The sequence below is a fragment of the Balaenoptera borealis genome (assembly GCF_965194805.1).
Source record: "Balaenoptera borealis genome assembly, chromosome: 13".
Taxonomy (NCBI): domain Eukaryota; kingdom Metazoa; phylum Chordata; class Mammalia; order Artiodactyla; family Balaenopteridae; genus Balaenoptera; species Balaenoptera borealis.
The window spans coordinates 61,546,039-61,562,152 of NC_138870.1; positions in this window are offsets into that span (position 1 = coordinate 61,546,039).

Consider the following 16,114-nt stretch of genomic DNA (forward strand, 5'->3'; position numbering starts at 1 on the left):
TTACTCCAGAATTACCATTAAAGCTTGAAAAAATTTACTTTTTTACCAGTGAGAGTTTCTATTTCCCAAATCTTTCTCAACAATTACTCTTATCAGACTTTATATTTTTTGGCAGTGACCAGAGCTATTATAGGCTAGGGCTACAATAAGAAAACAAATGTTAGTAGCTTTATCTAAAAAAAAGGATTTCTTATTTATATAGAATATGATATTGGTCTATTTATTTATTAGGTTTTTCAAAATTTGTGACAAATTTCTATGAAAGTTTTGCATATTTTTGTTAGGTTTATTCCTTGATATGACATATTTTAAGAGATTTTGTAAATTCTATCTTAAATTTTCTTTTACTAATTGCTAGTATATAGAAATATTAATTTTTATATGAAGACCTCATATCCAGCTTGCTAAAGTCACTTATTAATTCTAATTCTATAGATCATTTTAGATTCTTTAATTATCTGGAAATAAATTGTTATTTCTTTTTTTCTATCTTTATATATTTCATTCCTTTATTCATTTTTTTATCATTGGCTTTTAGCACTGACTAGGACCTCCAGTACAATGTTGAATTGAAGAGAAGTTGTGATCTCAGACATCCTTGTCAACTCCTGTACTCAAAATGGGCAGTGGGGTAATCTTTTCAGTAATTCACCAGTAAGTTTGATATTTGTTATAGGCTATTTACAAGTATTTTGTCAGATTAAAAAAATTTCCTTCCATTCATTTTATATTTACATTTATTAACTAATCAGGAGTTTAAGTATCTTTCCATATTTTAATTGAACATTTGTGCTTCTACTTCAATAAATTCCATTTCATTTCCTTTGCCCATTTTTCCTTTGGAATGTTTGTTTCTTATTTACATGTTGCTTATTTTACATTCTTATTTACAGTTTTATATATTTCCGTAAATTTGTCACTTGTTAATTATAGGTTTGAAAATATCTTTTCCTATGACCTTTATTTTCATCATGTTGATTGTATCCTTGTCATACTGAAGACTTTTAATTTTTATGAAGTGAGTTAGATCTTTCTTCCTTATAGTAATTCTCTCCATTGCTAATAGGCTTTCTTCTTAAAGTCATTTTTAACCTGACCTATCTATATATTATCTATCCATCCATCTATCTATTCAGTTTATCTCAGTTCATATTTAGCTAGAATACATTTTAAAAATCATCTTACTTGCAATATCATGAGGTCCTTGACTTCTAGGTTTGTTTCTTTTAAAGAATATACAGCTTTAAATAAAATAAAACATGTATTTCTTTTAACTGATATGCTTAGTTAATTTATATTTATCATGATTTTTAATGTATTTAGACATTTTCCTTTCATCTTATGTTGTTTTGCTTTCCTTTTGAATATATTTTGTAATATTCTTTTGTACCCTTTCTTGCCTGTTTTTGTTTTCTCCTTTTATCCTTCCTTTCATCTTCCTTTTTATTTTTTTCTTCCTTTCATTATCTCTTACCTATGTATGCATGTGTGTGTGTGTGTGTGTGTATGTATGAATGTATTTTTCATTCAGTATTTGTGGAAGTTACATACCCTATTTTTATTTATAGTAGTTATTCTCAAAAAGAATTGTCACATATTTAACATATATAGATTTATATAATATTCCTTATGATTTCTCTCTGGATTAGAAAGTATTCAAAAATATGTTTTTAATCTTTTATATACATGAAGTTTGAGAGATTTTGTTTTGTTTTGTTTTGTTGCTTCAATTTTATTTTATTTTAATAAGGGAACTCTACATTCTAGATGATATTTATTATTTAGTCTTGTTGAAACTTTTTTCTACTCCAGTAAATGATTAATATTTGTAAAGTTTCTGTATGTTCTTGAAAAAAATGGATAATCTATACATTTTCAATATAGCCTGTATATTTTATATATATATATATATGGTTATATAGGTATATATTTTTAATTGAGTTGATCAAATATTCTATACCCATGCTAATTTGGTTTGCTTTTCTAATTCCTATCTTTCTGACTGTGATATATTAAGAACACTGCTATTAAAATTCTTATTTTTTTCAACTTATTCATATAATTCTGTCTACTTTAACTTTATATATTTGGAGAATTTATTGTTGTACGCATAAAATTCAGCATTAGTACATTTTTCTACAGATTTTTTCTTATTGTTATTAATGGCCCTCTTATCTCTAATAAAGTATTTTAACTTAAAGTCTATTTTCGTCTGATAATAGTACTACTTTATCAATTTCCTTTAGTTTTACATTTCTTTGGTATATATATCTTCCATTCTTTTAGCGTCTATGTTTCTGTATCATTATGTTTTTTTATAACATCTTTATTGGAGTATAATTGCTTTACATTGTTGTGTTAGTTGCTACTGTATAACAAAGTGAATCAGCTATACTTTTACATATATCTCCATATCCCCTCGCTCTTGCATCTCCCTCCCACCCTCCCTATCCCACCCTTCTACGTGGTCATGAAGCACTGAGCTGATCTCCCTGTGCTATGCGACTGCTTCCCACTAGCTATCTGTCTTACATTTGGTAGTGTATATATGTCCATGCCACTCTCTCACTTCATCCCAGCTTACCCTACGCCCTCCCCATGTCCTCAAGTCCATTATCTACGTCTGCGTCTTTATTCTGTCCTGCCCCTAGGTTCTTCAGAACCATTTTTTTTTTTTTGATTCCATATATATGTTTTAGCATACGGTATTTGTTTTTCTCTTTCTGACTTACTTCACTCTGTATGACAGTCTCTAGGTCCATCCACCTCACTACAAAAAACTCAATTTCGTTTCTTTTTATGGCTGAGTAATATTACGTTGTATATATGTGCCACATCTTCTTTAGCCATTCATCTGTTGATGGACACTTAGGTTGCTTCCATATGCTGGCTATTGTAAATAGTGCCGCAATGAACATTGTGGTACATGACTCTTTTTGAATTATGGTTTTCTCAGGGTATATGCCCAGTAGTGGGATTGCTGGGTCATATGGTAGTTCTATTTTTAGTTTATTAAGGAACCTCCATACTGTTCTCCATAGTGGTTGTATCAATTTACATTCCCACCAACAGTGCAAGAGGGTTCCCTTTTCCCCACACCCTCTCCATAATTTATTGTTTGTAGATTTTTTGATGATGGCCATTCTGACCCGTGTGACGTGATACCTCATTGTACTCTTAATCTGCATTTCTCTAATGATTAGTGATGTTGAGCAACTTTTCATGTGTTTGTTTGCAATTGGTATATCTTCTTTGGAGAAATGTCTATTAAAGTCTTCTGCCCATTTTTGGATTGGGTTGTTTGTTTTTTTGATATTGAGCTGCATGAGGTGCTTGTAAATTTTGGAGATTAATCCTTTGTCTGTTGCTTCATTTGCAAATATTTTCTCGCATTCTGAGGGTTGTCTTTTCATCTTGTTTATGGTTTCCTTTGCTGTGCAAAAGCTTTTAAGTTTCATTAGGTCCCATTTGTTTATTTTTGTTTTTATTTCCATTTCTCTAGGAGCTGGGTCAAGAAGTATCTTGCTGTGATTTATGTCAAAGAGTGTTCTGCCTATGTTTTCCTCTAAGAGTTTGATAGTGTCTGGTCTTACATTTAGGTCTTTAATCCATTTTGAGTGTATTTTTGTGTATGGTGTTAGGGAGTGTTCTAATTTCATTCTTTTACATGTCGCTGTGCAGTTTTCCCAGCACCACTTATTGAAGAGGCTGTCTTTTCTCCATTGTATATTCTTGCCTCCTTTATCAAAGATAAGGTGACCATATGTGCGTGGGTTTATCTCTGGGCTTTCTATCCTGCTCCATTGATCTATATTTCTGTTTTTGTGCCAGTACCATACTCTCTTATTACTGTACCTTTGTAGTATAGTCTGAAGTCAAGGAACCTGATTCCTCCAGCTCTGTTTTTCTTTCTCAAGATTGCTTTGGCTATTTGGGGTCTTTTGTGTTTCCATACAAATTGTGAAATTTTTTGTTCTAGTTCTGTGAAAAATGCCATTGGTAGTTTGATAGGGAATGCACTGAATCTGTAGATTGCTTTGGGTAGTATAGTCATTTTCACAATGTTGATTCTTCCAATCCAAGAACATGGTATATCTCTCCATCTGTTTGTATCTGTTTAATTTCTTTCATCAGTGTCTTACAGATTTCTGCATACAGGTCTTTGGTCTCCTTAGGTAGGTTTATTCCTAGGTATTTATTCTTTTTGTTGCAATGGAAAATGGGAGTGTTTCCTTAATTTCTTTTCAGATTTTTCATCATTAGTGCATAGGAATGCAAGAGATTTCCATGCATTAATTTTGTATCCTGCTACTTTACCAAATTCATTGATTAGCTCTAGTAGTTTTCCGTTGCATCTTTAGAATTCTCTATGTGTAGTATTATGTCATCTGCAAACAGTGACAGTTTTACTTCTTTTACTGATTTGGATTCCTTTTATTTCTTTTTCTTCTCTGATTGCTGTGGCTAAAACTTCCAAAACTATGTTGAATAATAGTGGAGAAAGTGGGCAACCTTGTCTTGTTCTTGATCTTAGTGGAAATGGTTTCAGTTTTTCACCATTGTGGATGATGTTGGCTGTGCGTGTGTCATATATGGCCTTTATTATTTTGAGGTAAGTTCCCTCTATGCCTACTTTCTGGAGAGTTTTTATCATAAATGGTTTTTGAATTTTGTTGAAACGTTTTTCCACATCTATTGAGATCATCATATGGTTTTTATCCTTCAGTTTGTTAATATGGTAAATCACATTCATTGACTTGCATATATTGAAGAATCCTTGCATTCCTGGGATAAACCCCACTTGATCATGGGGTATGATCCTATTAATGTGCTGCTGGATTCTGTTTGCTAGTATTTTGTTGAGGATTTTTGCATCTATGTTCATCAGTGATATTGGCCTGTAGTTTTCTTTTTTTATGATATATTTGTCTTGTTTTGGTATCAGGGTGATGGTAGCCTCATAGAATGAGTTAGGGAGTGTTCCTCCCTCTGCTATATTTTGGAAGAGTTTGAAAAGGATAGGTGTTAGCTCTTCTCTAAATATTTGATAGAATTCGCCTGTGAAGCCATCTGGTCCTGGGTTTTTGTTTGTTGGAAGATTTTTTATCACAGTTTCAATTTCATTACTTGTGATTGGTCTGTTTGTATTTTCTATTTCTTCCTGGTTCAGTCTCGGAAGGTTGTGCTTTTCTAAGAATTTGTCCATTTCTTCCAGGTTGTCCCTTTTATTGGCAAATAGTTGCTTGTAGTAATCTCTCATGATTCTTTGTACTTCTTCAGTGTCAATTGTTACTTCTCCTTTCATTTCTGATTCTATTTGATTTGAGCCTTCTCCCTTTTCTTCTTGATGAGTCTGGCTAATTGTTTCTCAATTTTGTTTATCTTCTCAAAGAACCAGCTTTTAGTTTTATTGATCTTTGCTATTGTTTCCTTCATTTCTTTTTCATTTATTTCTGATTTGATCTTTATGATTTCTTTCCTTCTGCTAACTTTGAGGTTTTTTTGTTCTTCTTTCTCTAATTGCCTTCAGAGTAATTTTAGGCTGTTTATTTGAGATGCTTCTTATTTCTTGAGGTAGGATTGTATTGCTCTAAACTTCCCTCTTAGAACTGCTTTTGCTGCATCCCATAGGTTTTGGGTCATTGTGTTTTCAGTGTCATTTGTTTCTAGGTATTTTTGATTTCCTCTTTGATTTCTTCTGTGATCTCTTGGTTATTTAGTAGTGTATTGTTCAGCCTCCATGTGTTTGTATTTTTTAGTTTTTTTCCTGTAATGGATATCTAGTCTCATAGCATTGTGGTTGGAAAAAATACTTAACACGATTTCAATTTTCTTAAATTTAGCAATGCTTGATTTGTGACCCAGGTTATGATCTATCCTGGAGAATGCTCCATGAGCATTTGAGAAGAAAGTGTATTCTGTTGATTTGGGATGGACTATCCTATAAATATCAATTAAGTCCATCTTGTTTAATGTATCATTTAAAGCTTGTGTTTCCTTATTTATTTTCATTTTGGTTGATCTGTCCATTGGTGATAGTGGGGTGTTAAGGTCCCCTACTATGATTGTGTTACTGTCGATTTCCCCTTTTATGGCTGTTAGCATTTGCCTTAGGTATTGAGGTGCTTCTATGTTGGGTGCATAAATATTTACAATTGTTATATCTTCCTCTTGGATTGATCCCTTGATCATTATGTAGTTTCTTTCCCTGTGTCTTGTAATAGTCTTTATTTTAAAGTCTATTTTGTCTGATATGAGAATTGCTACTCCAGCTTTCTTTTGATTTCCATTTGCATGGAATATCATTTTCCATCCCCTCACTTTTGGTCTGTATGTGTCCCTAGGTGTGAAGTGGGTCTCCTGTAGACAACATATATACAGGTCTTGTTTTGGTTTCCATTCAGCCAGTCTACGTCTTTTGGTTGGAGCATTTAATCCATTTACTTTTAAGGTAATTATTGATATGTATGTTCCTATTACCATTTTCTTAATTGTTTTGGGTTTGTCATTGTATGTCTTTTCCTTTCTTGTTTTTCCTGCCTAGAGAAGTTCCTTTAGTATTTGTTGTAAAGCTGGTTTGATGGTGCTGAATTCTCTGAGCTTTTGCTTGTCTGTAAAGGTTTTAATTTCTCTGTCGAATCTGAATGAGATCCTTGCTGGGTAGAGGAATCTTGGTTGTAGGTTTTCCCTTTCATCACTTTTAATATGTCCTGCCACTCGCTCTGGCTTGCAGAGTTTCTGCTGAAAGATCAGCTGTTAACCTTATGGGGTTTCCCTTGTATGTTATTTGTTGCTTTTCCCTTGCTGCTTTTAATATTTTTTCTTTGTATTTAGTTTTTGATAGTTTGATTACTATGTGTCTTGGCATGTTTCTCCTTGGATTTATCCTGTATGGGACTCTGTGTGCTTCCTGGACTTGATTGGCTATTTCCTTTCCGATGTTAGGGAAGTTTTCAACTGTAGTCTCTTCAAATATTTTCTCAGTCCCTTTCTTTTTGTATTCTTCTTCTGGGACCCCTATAGTTCGAATGTTGTTGCATTTAATGTTTTCCCAGAGGTCCCTGAGAATGTCCTCAATTCTTTTCATTCTTTTTTCTTTATTCTGCTCTGTGGTAGTTATTTCCACTATTTTATTTTCCAGGTTACTTATCCGTTCTTCTGCCTCAGTTATTCTCCTATTGATTCCTTCTAGAGAATTTTAAATTTCATTTACTGTGTTGTTTATCAGTGGTTGTTTGCTCTTTAGTTCTTCTAGGTCCTTGTTAAACATTTCTTGCATGTTCTCTATTCTATTTGCAAGATTTTGGATCATCTTTACTATCATTACTCTGAATTCTTTTTCAGGCAGACTGCCTATTTCCTCTTCATTTATTTGGTCTGGTGGGTTTTTACCTTGTTCCTTCATCTGCCGTGTATTTCTCGGTCTTCTCATTTTGCTTAACTTACTGTGTTTGGGGTCTTCTTTTCACAGGCTGCAGGTTCGTAGTTCCCGTTGTTTTTGGTGTCTGCCCCCAGTGCCTAAGGTTGGTTCATTGGGTTGTGTAGGCTTCCTGGTGGAGGGGACTGGTGCCTGTGTTCTCATTGATGAGGCTGGATCTTGTCTTTCAGGTGGGCAGGGCTGCGTCCAGTGGTGTGTTTTGGGGTGTCTGTGAACTTAGTATGATTTTAGGCAGCCTCTCTGCTAATGGGTGGGGTTGTGTTCCTGTCTTGCTAGTTGTTTGGCATGGGGTGTCCAGCACTGGAGCTTGCTTGTCATTAGTGGAGCTGGGTCTTAGCATTGAGATGGAGATCTCTGGGAGAGCTCTCGCCAGTTGATGTTACGAGGGCCAGGAGGTCCCTGGTCGTCCAATGTCCTGAACTTGGCTCTCCCACTCAGAGGCTCAGGCCTGACAGCCGGCCGGAGCACCAAGACATTGTCAGCCACACAGCTTCAAATCTTCTTCAATGTGTTCTTTGAGTTAGTTTTCCAGTGTGTTGGATCAAGGAGTTTTCCTTCATATTTTACAAAGAATTCTCCCTTTTTTTCCTTTGTGCTTTCTAGTTTCACTTGCTCATTGGTGCTGGGGGGCAGAGGCCTCACACCTGGTTCTTCAGACCAGAGTCCATAGTGCCTGTGTCATTATGTTTTAATTGTCTCAGTGGCCATACATATTAAAAAATCCAATCCAAGATTTTAATTTTTTTATACATGTGAATGTAATGTATTCCCCAGTATATTTGCTTTTACTTCTTTTTTAAATCCTTTACATCATATTCTCTTTTTCATTTTTTATATTGAATTTATGATTTTCATTAAAGATTTCTGGTTATTTTGATGTTAAATGAGCTATAATTAAGGCACACAGATAAAATTATTCCAAGAAACTACTTGTAAGCTTCTAGATTTGTTTTCAGTATCCAGCCATGCCTTATAATTTTGTACCATAAAAAAATTAATATCTCCTGTATTTAGGGAGAACTTTGGAAAAAATTGTGTGAATGGTTGCCTTCTACTAAGACTTCAGTATTATCTCCATTGCTTTATTGACTAAGGTCCATGTTACTTTTGTTTTTGTTTTCCAGTAAAGAACTTGACTTACCTGAATAATAAACTGAACATTAAAATAATCAAAAACAGGACTTCCCTGGTGGCGCAGTGTTTAAGAATCTGCCTGCCAATGGAGGGGCATGGGTTTGAGCCCTGGTCTGGGAAGATCCCACATGCTGTGGAGCAACTAAGCCCGTGTGCCACAACTACTGAGCCCACACTTTACAGCCCGTGAGCCACAACTACGAAGCCTGCGTGCCACAACTATTGAAGTCTGCGCACCTAGAGTCCATGCTCCACAACAAGAGAAGCCACCACAATGAGAAGCCCACGCACCGCACCGAAGAGTAGCCCCCGCTTGCCGCAACTAGAGAAAGCCCACCAGCAGCAATGAAGACCTAATGCAGCCAAAAAGATGAAAGAAAGGAAGGAAGGAAGGAAGGAAGGAAGAAAATATAAAGAGAATTTCCTGGGGATCTTTTTAAAAACATAAATAAATAAAAAATAAAATCATCAAAAACTATTTAGTCCTCAAAATTGTGTTTTGGTTTTGAAATGTGAATATGGATATACTCTGGTTATGTTACTGATTGTCCAGAAAAAAAAAAAAAAAGCCTAATATTCAGCATTTGCTTATTTCCATGATATAATATTCCCACTACAGTGAATTTCAAGATTCCAATGTGAGATCACAAAACACAGAGTTTGGGAATAACACAATTGGCTCTTTCTTGCTAGTATGATCCACTGGCTTCATGTATTCACACTAATTATCAATCTGTTTCTTAATAATTGTATTTCAGCATAACTGTATTCATAGCAGCAACACATGTTTGACAATATGTATGGGTTTAAGTTAGATTTTTTTTGGCCACCTGCATGGTTGAGACTCCCAAACCATGCAAGTGCAGTTTAGAACAGACTACAAGAAGCTAGAACCAGCTAAGAGGAAAACATTAAATTCAGGCAGTGAAGAGTGAAAGATTCAAAGTTTCTGAGCCTATTCTAGATGAAAATTGGTGGACAATACAAGAACAAAGCATTAGGACTTGGGGCAAGCATCTGGGCTGTAGAGACAAATGAATTCATGTGGTGAAAATCTGGCTATGTTGGGGCCTCTTTTAAAAGTCGCATATTCTGATTCTGTAATCAGTCTACAGTGAATTTAAAAACATCTTATTCTGAGTGTACTTCCCCCTCCCTTCCCCTTATGCCACCAATTAGTTCATTATGTGACAGTACTGATGTGGTCCTTCTATAACAAATTGAATTAAAGTGTACATATTCCTGAAAACTAGAACTATGATGAAAATATTCTCAAAAAATAGCTGAGATGTCTCTTTTGTTATGCCATTATAAAATAACTATCCTGTCAAGAACTTTGAAGGATTTGCGAGTGTTACCCTACTTACAAGCTAAAAGGTTAGCCTGCTGCAGTTACTGGTTTCTGGCAAAAGATATGAGACCCTTGGGTCAAACACAAATCACTTTGTTACACGTCTCAGCAGGGAGTGTGAACTACGTGTTTGCATTATTTTCCCTTGTCCTCTAAGTCCCATGAGAAAAGTGTGAAGTGATCAGGTGTAAGCTGTGCATGCAGTACATTTGCATCGTAGCTAAGGAACCCTGAGCTAAAGAAACTCCAGTCCTTTAAAGGGACTGCAAGCAGAGCTGTTCAATCTTTCCCCTGGAGAGAGACATTATCTTTGCTATATTGGATGGCAAACAAATCTGCTCTCTGAACCAGGAGACACTATCCCTATCTTCCAAAAATGTTTGCTACATAAACATCCTTGTAAAAGGAGTTCTAAACAGAAGTTGTCATCACCTCTGCTGACAAGGTGTACAGAAACATGAGAGACCTATGAAGAATATACCAATGACAAGGACAATATTCCGTTATTTATGAATAAACAGTAAACCAGCACACTTCAGTCTATGCATTGTTTCCATACTGTTTTATCCACTGCTTTGTTATTCACCCAGGAATTATTCTGACTTCCATGGATTCCCTAGGCATCATTCCACAGATCTTGGATCTCAGTTAGCATTACAATTTAGGAAGTTACTCTTCTAACCTCCCTGTTTCTAATCTACAAGTCTGCTGCCAACTCTGAGGACTTATAGCCAGATGTATATCTCAACTAGATTTTGAGTGATCCTACTCTAGCTACATTTTCTTCAGATAATACATCCTCTACCCACCATGGATTTTTCATATAATGTCACCATCTCCTAGTGCACCTGCTTCCACAGTAAATTTCCATCCTTGGTATTGCTCATAGGTCTTAAAAGCACCATTACCCCTACAACCCAGCCACTAACTAAGGGAATATGAAAATGAGAAAGATGATGTCTACATGTCCAAGGAATGGTATAAAGATATATTAACCAGTGTTTGGAAGTATGTCCATGATATTACTCACATCTTCTCTCGATGAACAGATGTCAAGACCCAAAATTGGAGAAGTACAACCTTGAGGCCTACCCTGCAAAAAACCCCTACACCTCTATTCTACATTCTGTTCTAGACCCTTCAAATGAATCCACCTCACCCACATTGGCAGAGCTGACTGAGAAAATTCAACTCATCATTTCTATTTTGAAATAATGGAATATTCTCCAGTTTTGCTTCTTTTTATCTATTCTTGTCTCTGGAGCCAGAGAATTATTTCTAAGTTGCAACTTGAAAACTCAAATCATGTCACTCTCTGACTTAAAATCTTTTAATATCAAGCTTCATATACTACTACTTTCTTACATGCCTGCTTTTCCCCCAAACTACTTGCAATTCTGAAGGTTAAGATATTTTAGGCACTCACGTTTTACCCAGTCCTTTTGTCTGGACTAACCTGTATGTATGCCCCACGCCCCACCTGCTCTCCTCACTAACCAATTCTTCAAGTTTAGTGTAGAATGGAACATCATAAAAAGGCAAGCCCCAAAAGAATGATGAGTATGCCTTACTTACTGTTAATCCCTCCTGTCTAGCAAATTATAGGTGATCACTATATATTTTAAAATTAATTGTAAGCATGGGTCTATCAATTTTTATATGTTAAAATGAAGAACTGTCATATTTTAGAAATATATTTCAAACCACTTGTTAAAATCCGTATAGATACCTCTTGATAAATTGCAATGTGAAATTTCTGTAGGAATTTGCTTGTTAGGTTACAAGCAATACTCCAGTGACTGTAACTAGAGGCTTATGATTCTTTACCCTTGTACAACCTGAAGAGTTAATTTAGATTCAAGGCTACAGATCTTTCTGCTGATAGATGCCATGAGAGTGTCAGAACACTTCAACTGAACTTTATCAAACGGAGTGGCAGATTGGTTTATCTAAATTGAAGGGCTTTTTTTCCTCTACCTTTTAATTGTGGATCATTCTTAAGGTGTTTTATTATAATTGTTCACAGCTTGTGCTGTTTTATTGATTAAACTGCTGTGAAGCTCTTGGTGAAAGTACAGCCTAAACCATGTGATATAAGCCTTTTAAGGTTATTGTTATGCTTGTAGTCAGATGGCTGCAGTTGTGACGGTGGTGATTGAAAAACAAATGAAATGTTTTTAGGAAACTGTAATCACATTAGTCTTGACATTTCACTACTTCTCCCTGGGTAACTAATAGATTCTTTCCATTTCTAAAAGGAAGCTTCTAGTTAAATATTATTTTTCTTCTATTTTTTTAATGAAAGAATTCTAATTCTATAAAGACCTAAGAGCTTATATAAAATTCATCTCTTTATTCATATTTGAGTTCCTACTATACTTGACACTAAATGTGTGTCTCTCTCTCTGTGTGTGTGTGTGTGTGTGTGTGTGTGTATATATACACATATATTTCAAGAGGTTTAGGTGGGTTTCCTTATGGCGAGACACAAAGAATGTGTGCTTGTACGTAATTAGATTTTCTTCGAAAACACATGGAGAACTGAAATATGTGACTCAGAATGGATTTGTTATTAGTTCTATAAAACTATTAACTTCACTGAATGTGAATAAGAAGCCAACAAAAGAGATGGACTGGGAGTTCCTTAGACTTCGTGATACTGTGAGATACTCTACACTTACTAAGCCAGTACAGCAAAACTTAAGCAGGCTCAGGAGTCAGATTGCTGGAATTCGAATCTTGGGTTTATCAAGTGTCAACTCTGTGATCTTGAACAAATTATTTAAACTTTTATGTCTCCATTTCCTCATCTATAAAAGGAGAATAATAATAGTGCCTAACCAATATGATTACTGTGAGGATTTAATAAACTACTTCAAGGAAAGTATTTAATCTCTCAGCAAATGTTGGCTTTCAGATCTATTTTTATTATCCATATTTCTCCTCTTCATTCAACTAAACTCACTATGAACAGATAGAACACCTATCTATTAGAGGCACTGTGAGATACAGAAGAAAAGAGAGAATTTCTGTCCACCATGGTATTCAGGTATCCATCCATTGGGTAGATGACATTGTTCTGAATACAAACTTGGTAGAATTAAAGTATTGGCATCATTTCCCTTGGGCAGAAAAAAAATGCCACTGGAAGCATTACTAAGTCAATAGGTGGTAACCGTGTTGCATATGAATAGTGGTTGTGTTTAAAGGAAAACATTCATACTGAGTCAGTAATGCTGATGAATAAGTTAAGCCTTATTGCTGGTCAGGATTTTCTTGAGAATTGATGTTACCACTTGCTTTGTATTCAGCGACTACGTGTAAGTAACGTTAAACTACCCATTGTAGCTCATTAAATGTGCAAGTTCATACACATAGTCAACTAAAAAATAAATATTTAATTTTCTCTGGTGCGCTAAGTCTCAGGATATACGCATTATGGATGAATCTGACCGGCATTAATTATTTGGGCATTGTAACATCAGTATTCAATTTGCCAACGTTAGGACCCTTCTCAGGAGTGAAATAGCCATGATTTATCTCTCTAAATTAAAAAGGTTGAATGGTATTAACGCATATACATAATTCATTTTAATTAAATGCATATTCTTAAATAGCTTCTTAATGGCTATCCAGTGCCTCATTAATCTTAAATGTAACAAACTGAGATCCTTTGGGAGGTCATGTGATAACTTAAAATTCACAAACATAATGTGTAATGCCAAGTAGAGTGTCTGTTAGGGAATCTATACCGGTTGAGTATATACCAGCCATGACATTCATTTCTGATATAGTTAGGCAAATATTAAAGAGACAGAAGCCACGGAGTCAAAAGAGCTGATTTTTCTACCATCACCACTTTCAAAATTGTGTTCCCAAAAATACTGGGATACCCATGATATTTTAATTTCTCTTCTATGAGGAGAGTTTATGGAAGTTTAGGATGTGCTAGGTTAACCCAAATTAAGTTAGGTTTCTTTTGCAAAATAGGGGTTTCCTGTAAACATTAGATTACGGATTTCCAAAAGGAGAAAATTCAGTCTGTTTTGTTTAATTGTGTGCCATCAGAATCTAGAAAGTTCCCTGATATATAGACATTCAGTAAAGATTCCATGAATGAATGAATGGTCTTTAAATACATTAGAGTACATTGTGACTATCCAAGAAATAGATATATCATCATTGACCTACTTGATTTTGGCATCCTTTGCTATATCTTTTGATACAGTAGTGTTCCAAAGAAGTAACTTGAGTAACATTCCTCTGGTCCATAGCTATGTCTTTCACAACAATCTCTGGTGGAATTCATTCCGACTGTGGGGTATCAAACTAAAGAATATGATGAATGACTGCAAAAACCCACCACCATTACTACAGAAGAATAGATGTGACTCTCCCAAATAAGACAAAATAGAATTCTTATCCTATGAGCTCTCCAAAATAGATGAATTAATCTTTAAACAGCTTAGAAATATACCTCACATATTCCTTTGTAAAAATTTCTTACAGTGCCTATAAGATATAAAACCACAATATACTTTCATTATTTTTGCATAGTTTATTTTTATATTCTAGCTTCTTTACAAAGAAGATTCTTCTGAAAGAAGAAAAATAAGTCTCTGAAGTTTCTCTGGTACATCCATTAATATGAGGGAAGGAATGAAAGTGACACAGGACACACATACACATGTCCAGGAGAGCCTGCAGAGGCTCCAAGACAGCCAGTCACAAACACCTTGCTTTTTACTGACTGTCAAACTGCCTTCTCATGAAGTTTGAGAAATGCATGAAGCACTCTGCTTTTTGAAGCACTTTTACTTCATTAATTAGGCAACGCTTACAGAAGCTTAGTGAGCTGAATCAGAAGCGTGGTCCTCATTTTACAGGTAATGAAATCGTGACACCACGAAGTAGAAGCAATTTGTTTAAGGTCATGTGAATAGTAAATTGCAAAGACAAGATAAAAGAGTATGGTCTCTAAATATATTCACTGATATGGCTATGAATAAAATACAGAAGAGGGTTGTGACAGAGAAGGGACAGAATTGGACAAATAGAGATTGATACAGAAACCTGGTGATATGTCGCTGATCTTTGTAAGTCTTGAGTGAAGTTCTATGGAAGAACTTATGCTGAAAAACCTTGTAGCTAATCACACACAAAGAATACAGCAATGAAACTCAGAGAGATGTTTTCCTAAATGAAGCTACGCAAACAAGAATTTTTTAAGCAAACTGTCCTTCAGTTTATTTAAATATAAAAAAAAGAAACTTATATATTCCTTACAGTGTGCCAGGCACAGTTCTTATTGTTTTGCAAGTATTAACCCATTTAATCCTTTCAACAATCCTATGGCATTACTATCCCCATTTTGTTAATTAGAAGATTGAGGCAGAAAGAGATTAGGTAACTAGTTCAAGGTCACATAGCTGGAACTTGAACCCAGGCAGTGTGTCTCTAGAGACTATGCTGTTACTACTACACTCCTCTGACTCTAAATGACTGAGCTACACTATTCCTATTATCTTGGATTAAGAATTTAATTGAATTGGGCAATTTTAGGTATTAAATGCTAGGAGTTGGAGGCTGACTCTCCTGAGTCTAGTGTTCTTCCTGAAGTATATTAATCTATATGATTTTGACACACAGTTTTCTCCCTTGTTGAATGGGAATAATAATAGTATGTATAGACTTGCTAGAAGAATTAAATGAAAGAATAAATAGAAAAATAATTAGTGAAGTGCCTGCCACTTAGTAAGGAGTCTTTTGATGTTAAAATATTATTATTGACTGAGTTAACCAATTGTTTTAATATTACAAAGTTTCAAGCATTGTTGAAACCACTTGGTTCGTTATCATTAGCTATCTTTGCATACTGCTCCAAGATTATGAAATGACATTTTAAAGTCCTTGTATAGAAAGTGGTTCATCCAAAAATTGTCAGACCACTAAGATCCAAGGGCAGAAAAAAAGGTTGATGCAGCCCTAAAATGCCATGAATATATTTTAAAAGTGCATCCGTTGAGGTTAGAAACATGGCACTAAATAAAAATATTGATGCTTCAAAAGGGATCTTCAAATGAATCAGGACAAGTTTAAAACAGGATAAATTAGAGTAGTGAGACTCTGTTAGACTAAGTGAAACTTGGGTTGAATGTTTTGGAGCTCTTTAGGAAAAAAATAGAAATAGT